This window comes from Crocuta crocuta, unplaced genomic scaffold (assembly GCF_008692635.1).
Source record: "Crocuta crocuta isolate KB4526 unplaced genomic scaffold, BGI_CrCroc_1.0 scaffold2055, whole genome shotgun sequence".
Classification (NCBI taxonomy): Eukaryota; Metazoa; Chordata; class Mammalia; order Carnivora; family Hyaenidae; genus Crocuta; species Crocuta crocuta.
The window spans coordinates 7,121-14,815 of record NW_027532650.1 but is presented as its reverse complement, the minus strand read 5'-3'; the positions used below and the strand labels follow the sequence as shown (position 1 = coordinate 14,815).

The 7,695-nt window shown below is 50.9% G+C and overlaps 1 long non-coding RNA gene across 2 annotated transcripts in view; it reads right to left on the bottom strand.

Annotated features, from left to right (window-relative positions):
* Positions 1 to 1,027: 1,027 nt before the first annotated feature.
* Positions 1,028 to 7,695, bottom strand: part of LOC144245327 (uncharacterized) — an 11,265-nt gene continuing 4,597 nt past the window's right edge. For both annotated transcript variants that reach the window (XR_013339224.1, XR_013339225.1), the window contains exon 4: positions 1,028 to 6,139. This is a non-coding gene — a long non-coding RNA (uncharacterized LOC144245327). The remainder of the gene's footprint in view (positions 6,140 to 7,695) is intronic.

Genomic DNA, 7,695 nt, shown 5'->3' with positions numbered 1-7,695 from the left:
GTCACCAGTAGGCTTGCTCTAAGAGAAATGATATGGAATCTTCAGAGCGAAGGGAAATAGTATCCGAGGGAAGCACAGAACTTCAGGAATAAAGAGAAGCACAAATGGTAAACTATCTGGGTAAATATAACAGGTTATTTTTCTCCTTTTGAATTAAGATATGCATCGTAGTTGACAGCAAAAATTATAACACTGTCTGGGGGAGGGTGAAAATATACGTAAATATAATACATTTGAAAATTATAACATAAAATAAGGTAAAAGGACCTCTAACAAAGCTTCTACGTATTACTTGAAATGTCCACGTAAAACATTAACTATGTATATCTAGGGATTAATCCCTAGAGCAACTACTAAATTAAAAAAAAATAAGAAGATATTGACAAAAAGTAAATGTTTAAAATAGAATATTTAAATTGTAATTGCACTTCCCATGCAAGACCGGTGCATTCGAAACTACAATGTTGCTGAAATGGATATTAAGAGACCTAAATAGAGAGATATATCACGTTTAGGAATTGGGAGAGTCAATATTGTTAGTATTTTAATGATCCACAGATGCAAGGCACCCCAAAACAAAATCCCTGCAAGCTATTATGCAGAAACTGGTAAGGTGATTCTAAAATTTAGATGAAAATATGGAGGACCTAGAAGAGGCAAAACATTATGAAAAGGAAGAACAAAGTTGGAAGATTCATACTACCTGATGTGAACACTTAATATCAGGCTATGGTAATTAAGAGAGTGACGTAAGGTCACAAAATCACAAGGGCCCAAGGTCGATTGATGGAGAAAATACAGTCTTTTCAAAAATGCTGCTGGACAATTGAATATGCACGTGCAGAAAAAAAGAACATTGATCCTTACCTCACACCAGGTTAAAAAAAAAAAACTTATCTCATTACGTCCATTGGCCTAAAAGTAAGAGCTAAAATTATAAATCTTCTGCAGGGGTGCAGCCTCTGCAAGCCAGGTTGACCCGGAGAGTGAGGGTTGGAGTCGGCGAAGAAGACACAGAGCCAGCCTCTTCAGATGGACTGCTCAAATTTATTTTTCAGCTTAGGGTGTTTATATAGCAAATCCAAACAATCATGCTTAAACAATTTACATTTTTGAATAAAGTCATGGGACTTAACATTTCTAAGTTTTCTTGGCAACAGTGATTTCACAGTACATGGTTTCCACTTCAACCAATAAAATTTAACCAGGTAGTCAGAACAAAGTTGTACATATTCTTTACTACGTATGGCAGGGTATCTAAGGATAAGTGGAGCATATTGCCAGCATACATGAGAACACAGTGCCCTTTAACTGTTTACATTCAGTGGGCATGCAAAAACAGGATATACTCGTACCCGCGGTTGTAGGTAACAGACCCTCACAACCCCTTACTAAGAAAGAACACTGTCAACATTTATCACAGATGACGTATGGAAATGTTTTATGTGGATCAACTAGAATTTGGTCTCTGCATTTACCGATCTCATTCTTTGGCCAGAACAATCCATAAGTTGCCTCACAGGCTTGAGGTCAGCAGGCAATAGGTCTCTAACACAGGCTTGAGGTCAGCAGACAATATGTCTCTAACACTTTTCCGAGAAAGTCCTCCACAACTACTAAGTCTTGTTTTTGTCTCTGCTTATGGCATAATATGTATTCTTACTGGCAATCAGACGCATACAAGGAGAATGAATTCTAGGTCTCTTATAGACCCCATGCATACCGGACTGTCTCCAATTGTGCTAATTGCTACAATATTCATTAGACAACATCTGATTAAAGGGGAGGACATGATATTTAGATACATTCCATTTTGGAGAAAGGGGGGAACTTTGGGCGATTCTGGTTTCATATTCACCCTAGAATAGCCTAACAGCAGAAGTGAGAGTAAAAGGCACAGACTAAGCAGAGAAGAAGAATTCTTTGGGAGGTTCTTCTGACTGCTGCCTTGCAGTCTTTTCCTACAGGTTTTTCCCTGGGCCTTGCCATCAGGGATGACCTGCGCAGTTTCGGTCTCCGGCAATCTTCCAAAGGAAATCATATGAGAAAATCTGTGTTACCATGGATTAGACAGAATTAATGGGGCACAAAGGGCATGAACCATAAAAGACAAGTTTGAGAAACGGGATGTTATCAAAATTAAGAATGTCCTTTTTTGAAAGACACTAACAAGCCACAGCCTGAGAGTAAATACATAAAGAGCACGTAGCTGGTAAAGGACTTGCATCTAGAATGCCAGAAAACTCTTACCATTTAATAGGAACAAAAATGGCAAAACATCACCATAGACAGTTCGCCCACGATGTCTGGATGGCAAATAAATGCGTGAGAAGACATGAACCGTTCGTTATTGAAGAAATGCAGGTTCAAATCACAGTAAGGTACTCCCACACATCTATGAAAAAGAACAACTAATAATACTCAGAATACCAAGTGCAGACGAGGATACAAAACACCCAGAATTCTCACGCTGGTGCTGGTCAATGAAAATGCTACAGCCATGCCGGAAAACTGCGTGGTAATATCTTGGAAGCTAAACATACATTTACTATATGACCAAGCAATACCACTCCAGGTATTTACCCAAGGATATGAAAACGTGTCCATGCAAACACCTGGACGTGAATGTTCATACCAGCTCCTTTCATAATGCCCCCAAATTAAGAAAGAATCCAATGCACACAAACTGCTCACAAGATAAGCAAATATAACATTATTCAACTTCAAAAAGGATAAGACGCTCATACACGTCAAACATGGATGACCCTGAAAAGCATTAAGTGAAAGAAGCAAGATCCATTTAAATGACATTCTAGACAGAAGAAAACTAGAAGAATAGAAATGAGAAGAATCCATTTCCAAATCCCAGATTTGGGAGTGAGGAAGACCTTTAATTATATAGAAGCACAAGGAGATGCTTTAGAGGAATGAAAAGGTCCAGGATCTTGGTTCCGTGACTTAATCTCTGTCAAATGTACAGAACTGTACACCTAAGAAAGGTGAACGTGCGGTATATAAATTATACCTCAATAAATATAACTTAAAAGAAGAATGGTCATCTCAGCATAAATATATAATGAAAATACACGAAATAGATATGGGGATTAAACATTACCACATACAATCAAATCCCATATGGTGCTACTTAGGAATTTCTTTTTTATTAAAATGCCTATTAAGCATTAAGGACACACATAGTTAAGGATATGCCTGCGGAAGTATTCAGGCGTGAAATGTACTATCTCTGAAACTTACAAGGAAACACGTCACAAAATAAAGGGGGAGGACAGAGGAATCAGGACACAGAAGATAGAAAAGCAAACAGAGCAAACTGTTCGCTGAAGAACCTAGGTGGAATCCTATGGGTGCTCAAACTACGATTCTTTCACTTGTTTGGTGTGAAAATGTTCATAATCCTGTCGGGAAGAAAGCTAGACAAGAGCAGCCAAGTAGACCCAAAGTAAGTAGAAAAAAGGAAACAGAGGTAAAAGGAGAAGGAAAAAAACCCCAGAAAACAAAGACAGGGGAAATGAAGAAAGGCACAGACCTTTCTGGGAAAAGCTCAAGAACCTTCAATGAACTTGAGACTGCAGGCCACCGCCCGGGCTCGGACAGCTGTGATTACTACCATGAGGCCACTCCTGAGACCAGCCGTTCCTACAAAATTTCAAATAGCTCAGCACAAGCAAAGGATTCACGGGAGCTGCGCGAAATTTCCACCCGGGTCCGGGGAACATGCAGTCCCCAGGCAGCCCGAGGTCTGGAGCAGTGAGGGAAGGGAGGCAAGCTGCCAGGCAGGGAGTCTGCGCTCTCCCGCCTGCCCATCCCCCCTGAACCCAGGCTGGGGGGAGGCCACACTGAGCTCTGTGCTCCCCACGGCCCTGAACCCCTCAGGGGATGTTTACAATCTGGATCTGAACTAGACTCAGAGTCAGAACTACCAAGTGTCGCTCAAAACGCACAACCCAGGCCTGCCCCGGGTGTTCTGAAAATACCACCACAGGCGGGGCCACCCCGTGGGGTGCCCTGAGGTCCCCAGGCCACCGTGACACACCTCTGGTTAACAATGACCCTAATAAGAGCTACTCTGCGTCCACACCAGTAACAACAGTGACATTTAACTGAGAGCTTCCGGGGACCAGGCTCACGTCCATTACTCATTAAACGCGGGCGATCCCGCAAGTTCCAGCAGTAGCCACCTGCACACACAGGCAAAGGGACGGGGCCAGTGTGCGCAGGGCCAGCCAGGGACAGGACAGGCCGGCATCGGAGCCCCGGCCGTGAGCTCAGAGCCCAAGCTCCTAACCACTGGGCTGTTGGTGAACCCCGAACCCCTCCTCAGCCCTCGTCCGAAATGAAAAAGATTCACCGAATGTTCCGCAGCCTCACACCTGGACAGACGAGGTGCAGGCGTCTCCCAGGGGTCCGACCAGGCAGAGGGCAAGCCACCCCCACCGGACGAGGTGGTAAAGGGTTGGCTGACGATGCGCAATCACAGCAGCAGAGCTCCCCCCTGTTCCATGTACACATGGCGCCCACGGAGAAAGTACCAGAGAGGCCCCGAGAGAGTCGGTGCGCAGCCCAGTGGTCACGGGCCCGGGAGAAGCCGTCAGGGGACATGAGGGCTCGGCCGGGCCAGCGGCCAGTACGGCCAGGGCTCTGCCCCCGGGCTCCACGCAGCCGCTGCAAAGCAGATCTCACCTGTGAACCTGAGGGGGACCCCAGGGCGTGACCGTCTGCTTCCAGCCCGGCTGCCGGTGCCCAGGGCGTGTGGGGGAGCCCCGCATCCGCACGGACGCCCCACAAATGGGTGCAGGGGTATCTGCTGAGCATGGGGCAAGACACAGAGGAAGAGCGACATTGGAAGAGTGTGCGGGTCCCACGAGGGGCCCAGAGCGAAAGCACCCGAACCCGCCCCCCCACAAAGGACAAGGGAGAGGCCAGCGCGCCCTGGAGTGAGCCGCCCGGGGAAACGTCCCCTCGGGTTCTCCTGTGTCCTCAGTGAATAAAGAGACGACACAGGACACAGGTGAGGGGGAGGGAAGCACTGACACGAGCAGCAACCTGACGACAGGCGGGGTCGCGTCAGGGCTGGAGAGACCGAGGACCTGAGCAGGGAGGACACGGTCGTGTGAAGGCCGACACTGTCCACACAAAAATGCGCGCAGACACGGCCACGGTGGCCGCCTGCCTGGCCGAGCTGACAGTCACTGGCAAAGCTCTGGGTCCACGCCACCTCCACGTGAGCAGGCAGGGTCATCCCCCGAGGCCGAAGGAGACTCCGGGTGTCAGTGTGAAGGGCCCACATGCAGGAGAGAAAGAAGAGCCATCGCGCTCCGCCCGCATCTCCTCTGAGCAACACGCACATGCCCGAGACAGAGGACGCGTCCTGCAAGCTTCCAGAAGCGGGGGGAGCGGAAGGGGGAGGCTGGGTCCTGCCTCGGCTACCCAGGGGACGTCACGTGGATGGCACAGCAGCTCGTCTCACTGAACCCACGTTGCGTCCCCGGGTCTAGGGGCTTGGACAAGGCTCCCCGCCAGGTCCCCAACGCCAGGCTCTCACTGACCGACCAGCGCCCCTGGCCTGACTGGCCCAGCGCCTGCTCCCCCGGAAGGTGCCGCGTGGCGTCTCTCCCTCTGCCGTCCCGGCCTCCTCCCCTCGTCCCCATCTGCTGACCGCATCGGGCTTGGCTACCAGGTGTCCCGAGGAGGGGACACGACACAGGACTCAGTTACTGATGCCCCGTGGGTTCCAGCACCGAGACGGAGCCCTGCTAATCAAAGGCGGTCCGGCCTGGGTGCCCGCCCCGGGGGACAGCTGTGCCCCTCAGCGCGCTGCAGCACAGACTGGGCGACAGCTGGCGGCCCGCGCGGGCTGCAAACGGGGCTCTGACTTCCCGACCGTGAGCCTTAGGCCGGAACTTGTCCGGGGCCTCCCGCACCCCTGAGCAGGTACCAGCTGAGGGGACTCGCGTGCGTGGGGTCCGGTCACGCTGGGGCGCGGTCCCTCACCCACAGAGACCAGGTGGCTGCAGTTCTCCAGCATGATGTCCCCGTACAGGGTCTTCTGAGCCGAGTCCAGATATCGCCACTCCTCCAGGGTGAAGTCCACAGACACGTCCCTGAAGGTCAACGACTCCTGCAACANGAACTTGTCCGGGGCCTCCCGCACCCCTGAGCAGGTACCAGCTGAGGGGACTCGCGTGCGTGGGGTCCGGTCACGCTGGGGCGCGGTCCCTCAACCACGGAGACCAGGTGGCTGCAGTTTTCCAGCATGATGTCCCTGTACAGGGTCTTCTGAGCCGAGTCCAGATATCGCCACTCCTCCAGGGTGAAATCTACAGACATGTCCCTGAAGGTCAACGACTCCTTTAACTGCACATTCGTCGTTAGCCCAGAGCCCAGCCTGCGGACGGGCCGGCGGGTCCCCTCCTAGTCTTCCTCTCGTGCTGGAGGTTCCGTATCGCCGCCACCGCCCCGGGAGACCCTGACCGACGAGGACAGCAATGCACACAGAGGGTAACGTCACTTGCGCAGGGTCACTCAGCTTGGATGCGGGTGGAGGATACAGGCCTTCTGCTTTCCACACCCTCCTTTTAGTTTGTTGCTTTTAAATAGAGAGAAAGTGAGCACGGGAGCAAGCAGGGTCAAGAGCGGGGTGAGAGAGAAAGAGAGTCCCAAGCAGACTCCATGCCCGGTGCGGAGCCAGACACTGGGGCTCGAGCTCGCCCCTCTGGGACGTGACCTAAGCTGAAACTAGAGACTGACACTCATTGGACTGAGCCGCCCCAGCGCCCCATCCACATCCCTGTTTTTTATTATTTTTTAAAAAAATTTTTAATTTGGAGGACAGAGAGAGAATGGGCACAAGTGGTGACGGGGCAGAGAGTGAAGGAGACACAGAATGCGAAGCAGGCTCAGGCTCCAAACTCTCAGCACAGAGTACGACACAGGGTTTGAACCCACGGACCGCGAGATCATGACCTGAGCCGAGTTGGCCGCCTAACCATCTGAGTCACCCACGTGCCCCCGCATCCACGTTCTTAAACACGACGCTGCATTGCTATCATCTGCACACATCTTCTTTGCTGATCCTATGCTACTTGGGAGAGTCCAGTATGCAGAGCGTTTACGAAACTAAAGTTATTTCGACCTTTATAAAGAAACAGATGAGCTGTTAATATACAGTACCCTAGAAATGCAAACTTTCAAACTCTGAACTCATGTAATGAATACAGAGGAGTAGGGAAGTCCAGAAGACATAAGAATTAATAAAATTACTTTCTGAGCGCAGGAGCGGAGCCTAGTAGACGCAGAACCACACCTACAAACGCACAGATGAAGGGGAGGGNGGCGGGGGGAGGGGGGGCTCCTTTCCTCTGAGGGCAGCGGGGGAGGGAGCGGAGGGAACAGAGAAGAGTAGGAGGCCGGTCTGCGTGGGGCCGGCAGAGAAGGCTCCGCAGGGGACCCCGAGCCAGGAGACCCGCTCCCAACACAGCTACGGGGTCAGGACTGTGAAGTTAACAGAAACCGTCTCCCGGCCTCGCCTCCCGGTCCCCGGTGCGGGCTCCTGCAGCCGCTGGAAGTCCCCAGGTGAGCAGAACACAGGGAGCACCTCTTGCTCTGATGAGGCGACTCCCAGTGCAGGTGGGTGGGCTGCACACGCAGTTAGCACGGGAGCGCAGGTGTCTTAGG